General features: G+C 35.0%; 1 pseudogene; it reads right to left on the minus strand.

Annotated features, from left to right (window-relative positions):
- Positions 1-251: 251 nt before the first annotated feature.
- LOC149542555 (receptor-like protein 34) lies at positions 252-9,232 on the minus strand (annotated as a pseudogene).

A 9,232-nucleotide genomic window follows, 5' to 3' on the forward strand; every position in this document is an offset into this window, starting at 1 on the left:
AGGGTGGTACTATAAACTCTAGCTACATGTTTTAGAATGCACAACTCGATAGAAAGCTCTGATTTTGAGGGACCTCATGCTATACCAAAGTTTGATATTGTTCCACCATACAATCCTTGATACTGTTCCACCAAACGCGATCCCGAAGCTCATCCCCACAACAATCATGGAGACTCTTTCATCTATTGTATCCCATTGATTTTACTACACACTCTATTGATGTCGATGGGAGCAGAGGAGAAGTTTTATTCTTAGGGTTGCAACCCTCTAGAGGTTCCCCACACAAGCGCAGAAGGTTCTTCTGGAATGAAGTGGCATTAAATGACTATAGCTGCGTTCCTTTTGGTATCCATCCACAAAGCCTGTTGGAAGATAGATCCAATGAGGCCAACTTGGTCAATAGAGATAGATCCTCCAGAATTCTCCCCTCCAGCCTGTTTTCAAACAAATTTAATTGCTCCAGATGTAGTGCGTGCCCCTAGGTTACATTTTTTCTGTCATTGTCGAACTCTTTTAGGGCTAGTTTTATGTTGATAATTATTAGTAACATTATTTTGAGATTATTAGATATTGTTTTAGATTCAGTTTATTATATGATGAGATTACTTGGTACTTTATAGTTCATGTATGCATGATTATTATTCAAGTGATTTCAGTTATTGATGATGATTGGATAGATGGTTTATTCTGTGTGTGTTTTCTTAGGGATACTTACCCCATACTTCCATGTGTATGGTGTGCATGTTTGTTTTCTTTTTGTATGGCATTTCTGATGTGGTTAAGGAAAGGAGTCATAGTCACTTGCTAGTCGAGACCTACACGATGCACCACTTCTTGACATTGCCTATTTAGATTAGTATATATATTGTGCTTGTACATGCATGGGTTTTATGCAGGTTGCAGGTACCAAGTATTGACTTCCTTGAATTGCCAAGATGAGTGTACCCTATTGCATTATCTCAATGGTAAGAGAGGGGAGATAAAATTCTCATGTCCAAATCCTGACCCTTTAAGCCATTTTTCCTAATTCAAAATTAGGACAAGTATCTAATTTGGGTACCCTTCAAATACGTCGGATGACGTAATTCATGATATTAACCCATTTGGTTCGATTTTGTATGTGTTTTGCTATGATGGGTTTTTGTATTTTACTTTATGAGTCTTTAGTGTATTTTCTATTAATTAAGCCTAATTAAAAGATTTAATTAATGGTTTCATTTAATGGAAATTAATATGATATTTTAATATTTATTTTATTTAATTAATTGGTAAATTAATTAAATAAAGGAATTAAGTTTGGAGATGAAAGTTATAAGTTTAAATTTGGAATGTGACAATATTTGTTTTTATAATAATATATTTAGAGTTCATTTTTAATAAATGCTAAATAATATTATTATATATTTTATCAATTAAGTTTCAAAAATAAATTTATAAATGGAAAATAAATTAATTTATTAAAATTTCATGACCACATGACAAGTGTATGAGATTTAAAATTAATAAATTAATAAAAATAAATTAAAAAAATATTAAATAAATTAATGTGCATTATTTTAATATTTATTCACATAGGAGTATGCGAGCTCTTGGGAGTTGTCATGTTGACAACACAAGAGTTAGCACTCTAATTATGCACGTGTTGTCTACACTTAGGAGTTAGCACATTATTTGAGCACATGGTGTCTACAACATTCTAGAGACCTCATCATGTCTATCTTCTTGTTGTGGAAGTTACGTGCTTAGTTTTCATGCATATCTCCTAGTTCTTTCTAGACACATTCTAGATGCATCTTAGAGGTCTTTATATAGAGGCTCTCCTAGTGTGTATGGACACGCTTACATCCATTCGAGAAGCTCATATGCTTCTACAAGCACTTCTAGTCACTACGGGGTTTCAGTTGGTTGATTTTTGGAGGAATGGTGAATGTTGGAGAAGGAAGGGATTTTTCTATGGACTTTTGAGGCATAGAAAATTAGCATTAGTATCTAGGTGCACTCGTGATTTTCGCATATTCCATTTGCACTCTTTCTCTTCTTGTCTTCATCATGTTTGTTATATGTGTCTAAATATACTCCATAAATGAATCTTCAATCTTGAAATTGGAATCTAGATATGTATGTTAATTTTTATTTGGTTGTGAAGAAAAACATTAGGAAACCCTAGTTTTATTTATGAAGGAAATTCATCACAAACTACCCTGTCATTGTCCCTTACATAGATCCAAACTTAGACATTTGTAATATTTTACCTTGACCAAATCTATTTGATTGCTCCAGTCAGATTTTGTGCAACTTGGCTTTCTCCAACATATTTCAAATTTGGCCCAATCCAATGGTTAATCATTCCTCCATTTTCCATAACCAGGAGTTCTTTGTGCTCAAACTTCACAAAAATAATCTATCAAAGCATGGAATGAATTAAAAACTAAACCAACATAGATCTAAGACATTTATACTCAAGATTTTATCCAAATGAGAAGTCTTTTCAATAAAAAAAATAGATTGTGCCCTTACGACAGCAAGCTAGGACTTTGTAGAGAATTTAATTTGGTATTGTATGAAACTTTGTTACATTGCATCTTTTCAACCAAAAACACCCTAAAAACTCCCTACCATTCCTCCCATCCTAAAACTCATGCTCATCAATTCTAATAATACATTTCAAACCAGTTGTAACTTCCTCAAACTGGTGACAGTCAGTTATGACTATTTACATTTAGTTGAATGTTTTGTTATGTAGTTGACAACATGTTTGTCAACTTTGATAGCCTTACATCATTATGCATTTTATTAATATTCCAAATTATTTTCAAGAGTTTTATCCCAACTTTAAATCCTCAAACCACTCTTAAATCCCATAAACCCTCTACGAGCCTTCTAGGCTTCAATTTTGCCAATTTTTGACAATTTAAATTTTTAGGCACTTCAAGTGCATTTGACACCATATAATAGCTCTACTTTCCATATTAAAATAAATTGAACCTTTGAAGGTCTTTAAATAACTCATCTACCTTAGAATCCCAAAGTGAACCCTAGGTACACTAACTCCCAAAATGCCATTAAGGCTACATCATTGATCTTTTTACAAAGTGATCAATCAAAACATTTAACACATAAATAAAACATTATTAAGTGACCATTGTGGACTTATTACAATCAAATGACCCTTCAAGGTCATGTTCATCCTTTGATCCCCCTAAGATCTATTTAGTGACCCTAGTTCCTCTACGCTTTTTGTCCTTAGCCCTAGTGCTCCTGCACCAGTTAATAGTAGAAGAAGTGTAATTAATTATTATTCAATTTAAGTAAATGGATATTTTTAAAAGAGGAAAAATTAAAAGAAAAGAGATATTAATAAGTGGAATTAAAAAATTGAATTATTAATGAGATTGATTTTACTTAAAATCAATGAGGATTATTTTAAATAAATGATTGTCCTTGAAGTGTTTAAAGGAAATTGTAAACTAATTATTTGAAAGTTGATAAGTATTATTCTAATGTTTTGAATAATGTGAATGATTTTATCTAAAAGTCAATGGGAACTATTTCAATGATTTAATAAGTAAATAATTATCTTATGATTATTTTAGAGAATTGTTTTAAAATAATGGAGGGATAATTCGATGTTTTATTCAAAAAAATAAATGGGTTGAGTTGTAGATTAAATGAAGAATCTTATACACTTGAAATGTCCTTGAAAACCAAAACCAAAACCTAATACTTGGCTTCACCATGTGATTGTGAAAGAAAACTAAAATATGTGTTTTTATCTTGTTCAAGTTATCCTATCCATGTTTGGGGTTTCGGTGGTCCTAGAGTGTTGACCAGTTAGGACGTCTACCAAAGGCTTAGGAGTTATGCAAATGTGATGGCATGTTGATTTTATTTGGTCTTGATCTTTTTAAAACCCAACCATGGTAATGTGATGGCATGCTCTATGAGATGTTTGTATTTATTGATTGTTATTACTTTCCAGTCTTCTTGTCTGAAGCTAAGGTGTATGTATTTAAGACACTTGACTTAACCATTTTTGAGTCATCGATTAGTTATCCTTGGGCTACTTTTGAGTCACCATGATGGGACTGAAGTATTGATTTATTTCTTGATGTTGTCATGTTGTGACATATTTTGACTCAACCATTTTGGAGTCTTCGATTAGTATGATTCATTTTGAGATTCCTTATGGTTGCTTGTTGAGAACCGATGGATGTTGTGATTTATCATTTATATGGATATTGAGATTTAATTTGGAATACTATACGGTTTCTCAATGAGGACTGATGGATATTGTGATTATCATTGATACCTTCAGTTGCCAATAGAGAACTATTATGGTCATGATTATCAATGAATGCTTTTCAGTTGCTCATGGAGATTTGATGTTCTTATTGTGGATTATCTTTTCATATTTTTCCAGTTTCTTATTCAGGACTGGGGTGATTTTATGTGATTATGGATTTGTGCTTTTATTGAGCCTAGGGTAGGTTATCTACTTGTAGTGTCAGGAAGTGGCTTGCAATGGGGGTCGGGGCCCTAAGTGGCTGCTAGGGTAAATCATTGTAAATTGTTTTAATAAGTGAAAACATTTACACTAAATGGGGATTAAAATAAACCTAATAAGATAATTGTATGTTCTCGCCCATGCTTTGAGTGCTAGTATAGACTAGGATGGGAGTAGAGAGAATGCTTGGTTGCGACCTTGCATTCCATAGTATGCCTCATCAGTATGAGAGGATATTAGTGGCCGCATAGGGATCACTAGGGGGCTAGGGTCTATTGAGAGACTACCAGGATAACTCTATCATGATTCATGCAATGACACTTTCTCGCTTACATAGTAGGTTTCCTAAGTGTTTTGTGTGCCTCTGGGATTAGATGTCAGTTTGTACTTTTAGGATTTCCTAGATTTAGTGAGTACTTGTGTTATGTGATTTGATAGCCTATTTGGGACTTGAGATTATCTCCTCAGCATGGTGGGAGTGGGCCATTTAGGTTCCACATGGTCGGGCGGTAGTGCTTTTTCACTCTTACCATTTGAGATCCATCCATAGTCACCGTGGTTGGAGCATTCTTTATTGTTATTTATCTCCATTCTATTCATGGATCTTATGATGGATGTTATTTACTGGTATGTTTCTTTATTTTGATAATTAACATGTGATAGATGATGTTATCTACTTGTAGGATCATCTTATGTTTTATTCTTTCATGTTAGATTTCTTTATGCATATGTTGTAGTATGTTTTAAGAGTGACATTCCTACTATAATAATATTGATGATCTCTTTGGCGACTTGGGATGATCTGCGCGAGAGATGGCTAGGGCCCACGATGGTCTAATGATGCTATTGATAGTTGGGAGGAACCACACACTTAGATTAGATGTGTTTTATGGTGGATGGATATCTTTTACAATGGTTATTATATATTTATTGATTAATGGATGTATCATGTATGTTATTGGTTTCATTTACTTTATTGCACTTGTATCATGGATTCGATGAGGATGATGTATCTTTATTTTTGCAAATGTATATTATTTTAAGCCTTTTGTACCTTGTGTCATGTACAGTGGACGATTGAGCATTCCAAATTTGATTGCCAAGAGGCATTCAGAGCAAATGTGTAATATGGACATTGGAATTTTTAATTATTCTTTCATGTGGATGTGGTAGTTGTTAGACTTAGTTTTAAATTAGATTAAATGTGACTCAACGTCTTGGGATCCTTAAGGAATGTAATCTATTATGGATGCTTACAGTTGATTATATGTTATTACTTCAGCTACTATGTGTTTGATATGAATGGATTATCTTTCATGTTTAAAAAAAAATTGTTTGGCAAACTTAGTAAAAATTTAGCTTAATTCCTTTGGATCTCTTGGCGGGGCGTTACTCGAAAATTGATATCTGCCCAAGGGAACCTAATATCTCTCCTTCTAAATGGTTTCCAAATAGATTCAACAATCTCAGGCTACTCATATTCCCAATTCTTTCTGGTATCATGCCGCTGAGATTGTTAAATGATAAATCAAGTATGGTATTTGATGTCAGTACATATTCCACCTTGTGCTTATTTCCTTTCATTATAATAGGCAAGTCCTCATATAGTGTGTTTCCGCTCAGTTTTGGATCTCCCAGCTTTTTGAATCCCTGTAGACTGCCAAGATTAGTGGGTATTCCTCCATCAAACCTGTTTGATAAATCTAGCACCTATAGATTCGTGAGTTTTGCCATGGACGGAGGAAGATGACAATGAAGCTCATTATACCCAAGCTCAAGACTCTCAATTTTTGAAAAATTGTCAGATACGAAGGAAGGTCACCTCCGAAATGATTCCTTCTAAAATCCAACAGCTAAAGATCCATGGAGTTGGCCAAGGATGTAGGCAGAGTCTTGGAGAAACTATTGGAGTGTGCAGACAAAACTTGTAAAGAAGAAGAATAGTTTAGATATAGAGTTCCATTAAATGAATTCTACAACAACTTTAGCCTCCTTAAAGATGTGTAGTTGCTAATTGTGGGAGGAATTCTGTGATAAATATATTAAAAATTTAATTTAATACTCACAACCCTAAACCTAAAAATCTGCTCAGCACATAAAGGTGTCGAGTGCTAGTTTTTCTCGACACTTGAAGGTGCCGAGTCACAGATTGCTCGGCACTTGATGGTGCCGAGTGATAGGTTGCTCGACACTTGAAGGTGCCGAGTGACAAGCAACAAGTGTCAAGTTATCTCGGCACTCAAAGAAATAATACTAGAAAACAATGGATACCAAGTAAGCTTGGCTCCAAAAGAAATGCTCGGCACTTGAAGAGCTCAGCACACAAAAAATGCAATAGGTGCCGAGTGTTCTGTTTCAACTAAAATATTATAACTTAGAGAAAATCAATGTGAATGCTTTCACCATTAAAACCAGAAAGCCAAAGCTTTAAATTTTCAAACAAACTTGTCAAATGCAATAAATAGAAGAGGAAGATAGATTCAAGTATGCTTTCTTGCTTTCTATTCAATCTTTCATTAAACTATTACAAAATCTGGGAGCATTCGGATTCAACCAGAAAAACTTAAAATAACCCTAAATTGATAATACTTCAAACTTCAATAAACTTTTAAACTTGTAGCTCTAATGGCTGCATACGATGGTGCCTAGAGCAATCACTACTTCAACATGACAAATCTAACAATGACAAACTTACAGAGTGAACAGGGGAAGCACATGCAACTGCAGGCACAAACTTCTTACCTTCTTCCTTCTCTACTCAGCTCTGCAACTTCTCTCAGATCTGCTTGATCTTCTTGAACTCTATGAATGAATGAATAAACATTTCGTTCTTTTCATATCCTTCCCCCTCTTTTCTAAATTTGAAAACCTCACCTACGTGTATTGATTTTTCTGTCTGTTCTAGTCGTCAGGGGGGGTAGGTGAGCGTTTGGCTCAAGAGGTAAACGTCAATGATGCATTAAATTTTCCAACAATCCCCCTTTGTCCTGAGCCAAACAAACAAGGATCACATATGATCCAAATCAACTACACCAAGACACTCTCTTAGGTGTACAAAAGATCCAATGCCTAATGGCTTTGTGAAGATGTGTGCTAGCTACTACTCAGACTTACAAAAATTCATTTTGATATCCCCATTCTCCACCAACTCTCTGATGAAGTGACATCTAATCTTTATATGTTTGCTTCTTCCATGGAGGACTAGATTCTTGGACAATGCAATTGATGAGATTTTGTCACAATAAATTGTGGTTCCATCCTCTTGGCTTTCATTCAAATCTGGCAAGATCCTCCTTAGCCAAATTTCTTGACATGTTGTTCCATTTGCTGCAATGTATTCAGCCTCTACTATAGATTGAGCAACAATAGGTTTCTTCTTGGATGCCCATGAAATTGTACCCGATCCCATATGAAACATGTATCTAGAAGTACTCTTCCTATCATCTAAACTTCTAGCCCAATCACTATCAGTGTAACCAACCAACTTGAAATCATCATTTTTAGTATATAAAATTCCAAATCCCTTGGTACCTTTCACATACCTTAGGATCCTCTTTCCCGCTTGCTAATGAGAATCCTTTGGTGTTTCCATAAATCTAGAAATCAGACTTACTGCATGCATTAGGTCTGGCTGAGTTGCAGTCAAATATATTAAACTTCCAACCATAATCTTGTATAGTGTTGGATCCACTCTCTTGCTAAAGTCTTCCTTGCTTAACTTCAAACCTACTACTATTGGTGTGGGGGTTGCCTTACTGTTCTGCATTTTAAATCTCTCCAAGATCTGCCCTGCATATTTTTCTTGAGAGATGAATATGCCATCATGCATTTGTTTTACTTCTATGCCTAGAAAGTATTTCAAGAGACCTAGGTCTATCATTTCAAATTCACTTTTCATGGCCTCTTTAAACTCACCAATTAGAGCCTTATCATTACCAGTAAAAATTAAATCATCTACATACAAGACAAAAATCAAAAGATTACCATCTGCTGCCTTGGTGTAAAGAGTGGGCTCACCATTGCTTTTGCTAAAGCCATTTCTCATCAAATATGAGTCAATCCTACTGTACCATGCCCATGGAGCTTGCTTGAGCCCATAAAGAGCTCTCTTCAACCTATATACTTTGTTCTCTTCACCTGTAACTTCATAACCAAGTGGCTACTCCACATACACTTCTTTCAATACACCATTTAGGAAGGTGGACTTCACATCCATTTGAAATACCTTCCACTTGTGCTGAGCTGCAATTGCTATGACAACACACACAGTCTCCATTCTTGTAACCAGGGCATATGTCTCATCATAATCTCTTCCATACTGCTATCTGTAGCCCCTGACTACCAGCCTTACCTTATGCCTATCAATCTTGCCTTCAACATTGCATTTGGTCTTATAGACCCATTTCACTCCAATCACTTGCTTCTTTGGAGGCAATTCAATTAGCTCCCATGTCTCATTTCTTTCTATGGCATCTATTTCCTCATCCATGGCCTTACACCATTTCTTCTCCTTGATTACTTCTTCAAAATATATTGGATCACTATGAGAAAATAATGCAAAATTAACACTCTCATCATAATCTTCATACCTTTCATCCTGGTATATCTCCCTAAGACTCTTGGTCTTTCTTGGTAATAGGGAGGAGAGTGTGGGATCAGAATCTTCACTACTGCTGCATTGACGACTAGCTTGGTCTTCATTGGTACTCAGTACCGACCCTCGGTCAT

Source organism: Cupressus sempervirens, chromosome 8 (genome assembly GCF_028749045.1).
Source record: "Cupressus sempervirens isolate cs-2001-9-10 chromosome 8, ASM2874904v1, whole genome shotgun sequence".
In the NCBI taxonomy this organism is placed as follows: Eukaryota; Viridiplantae; Streptophyta; class Pinopsida; order Cupressales; family Cupressaceae; genus Cupressus; species Cupressus sempervirens.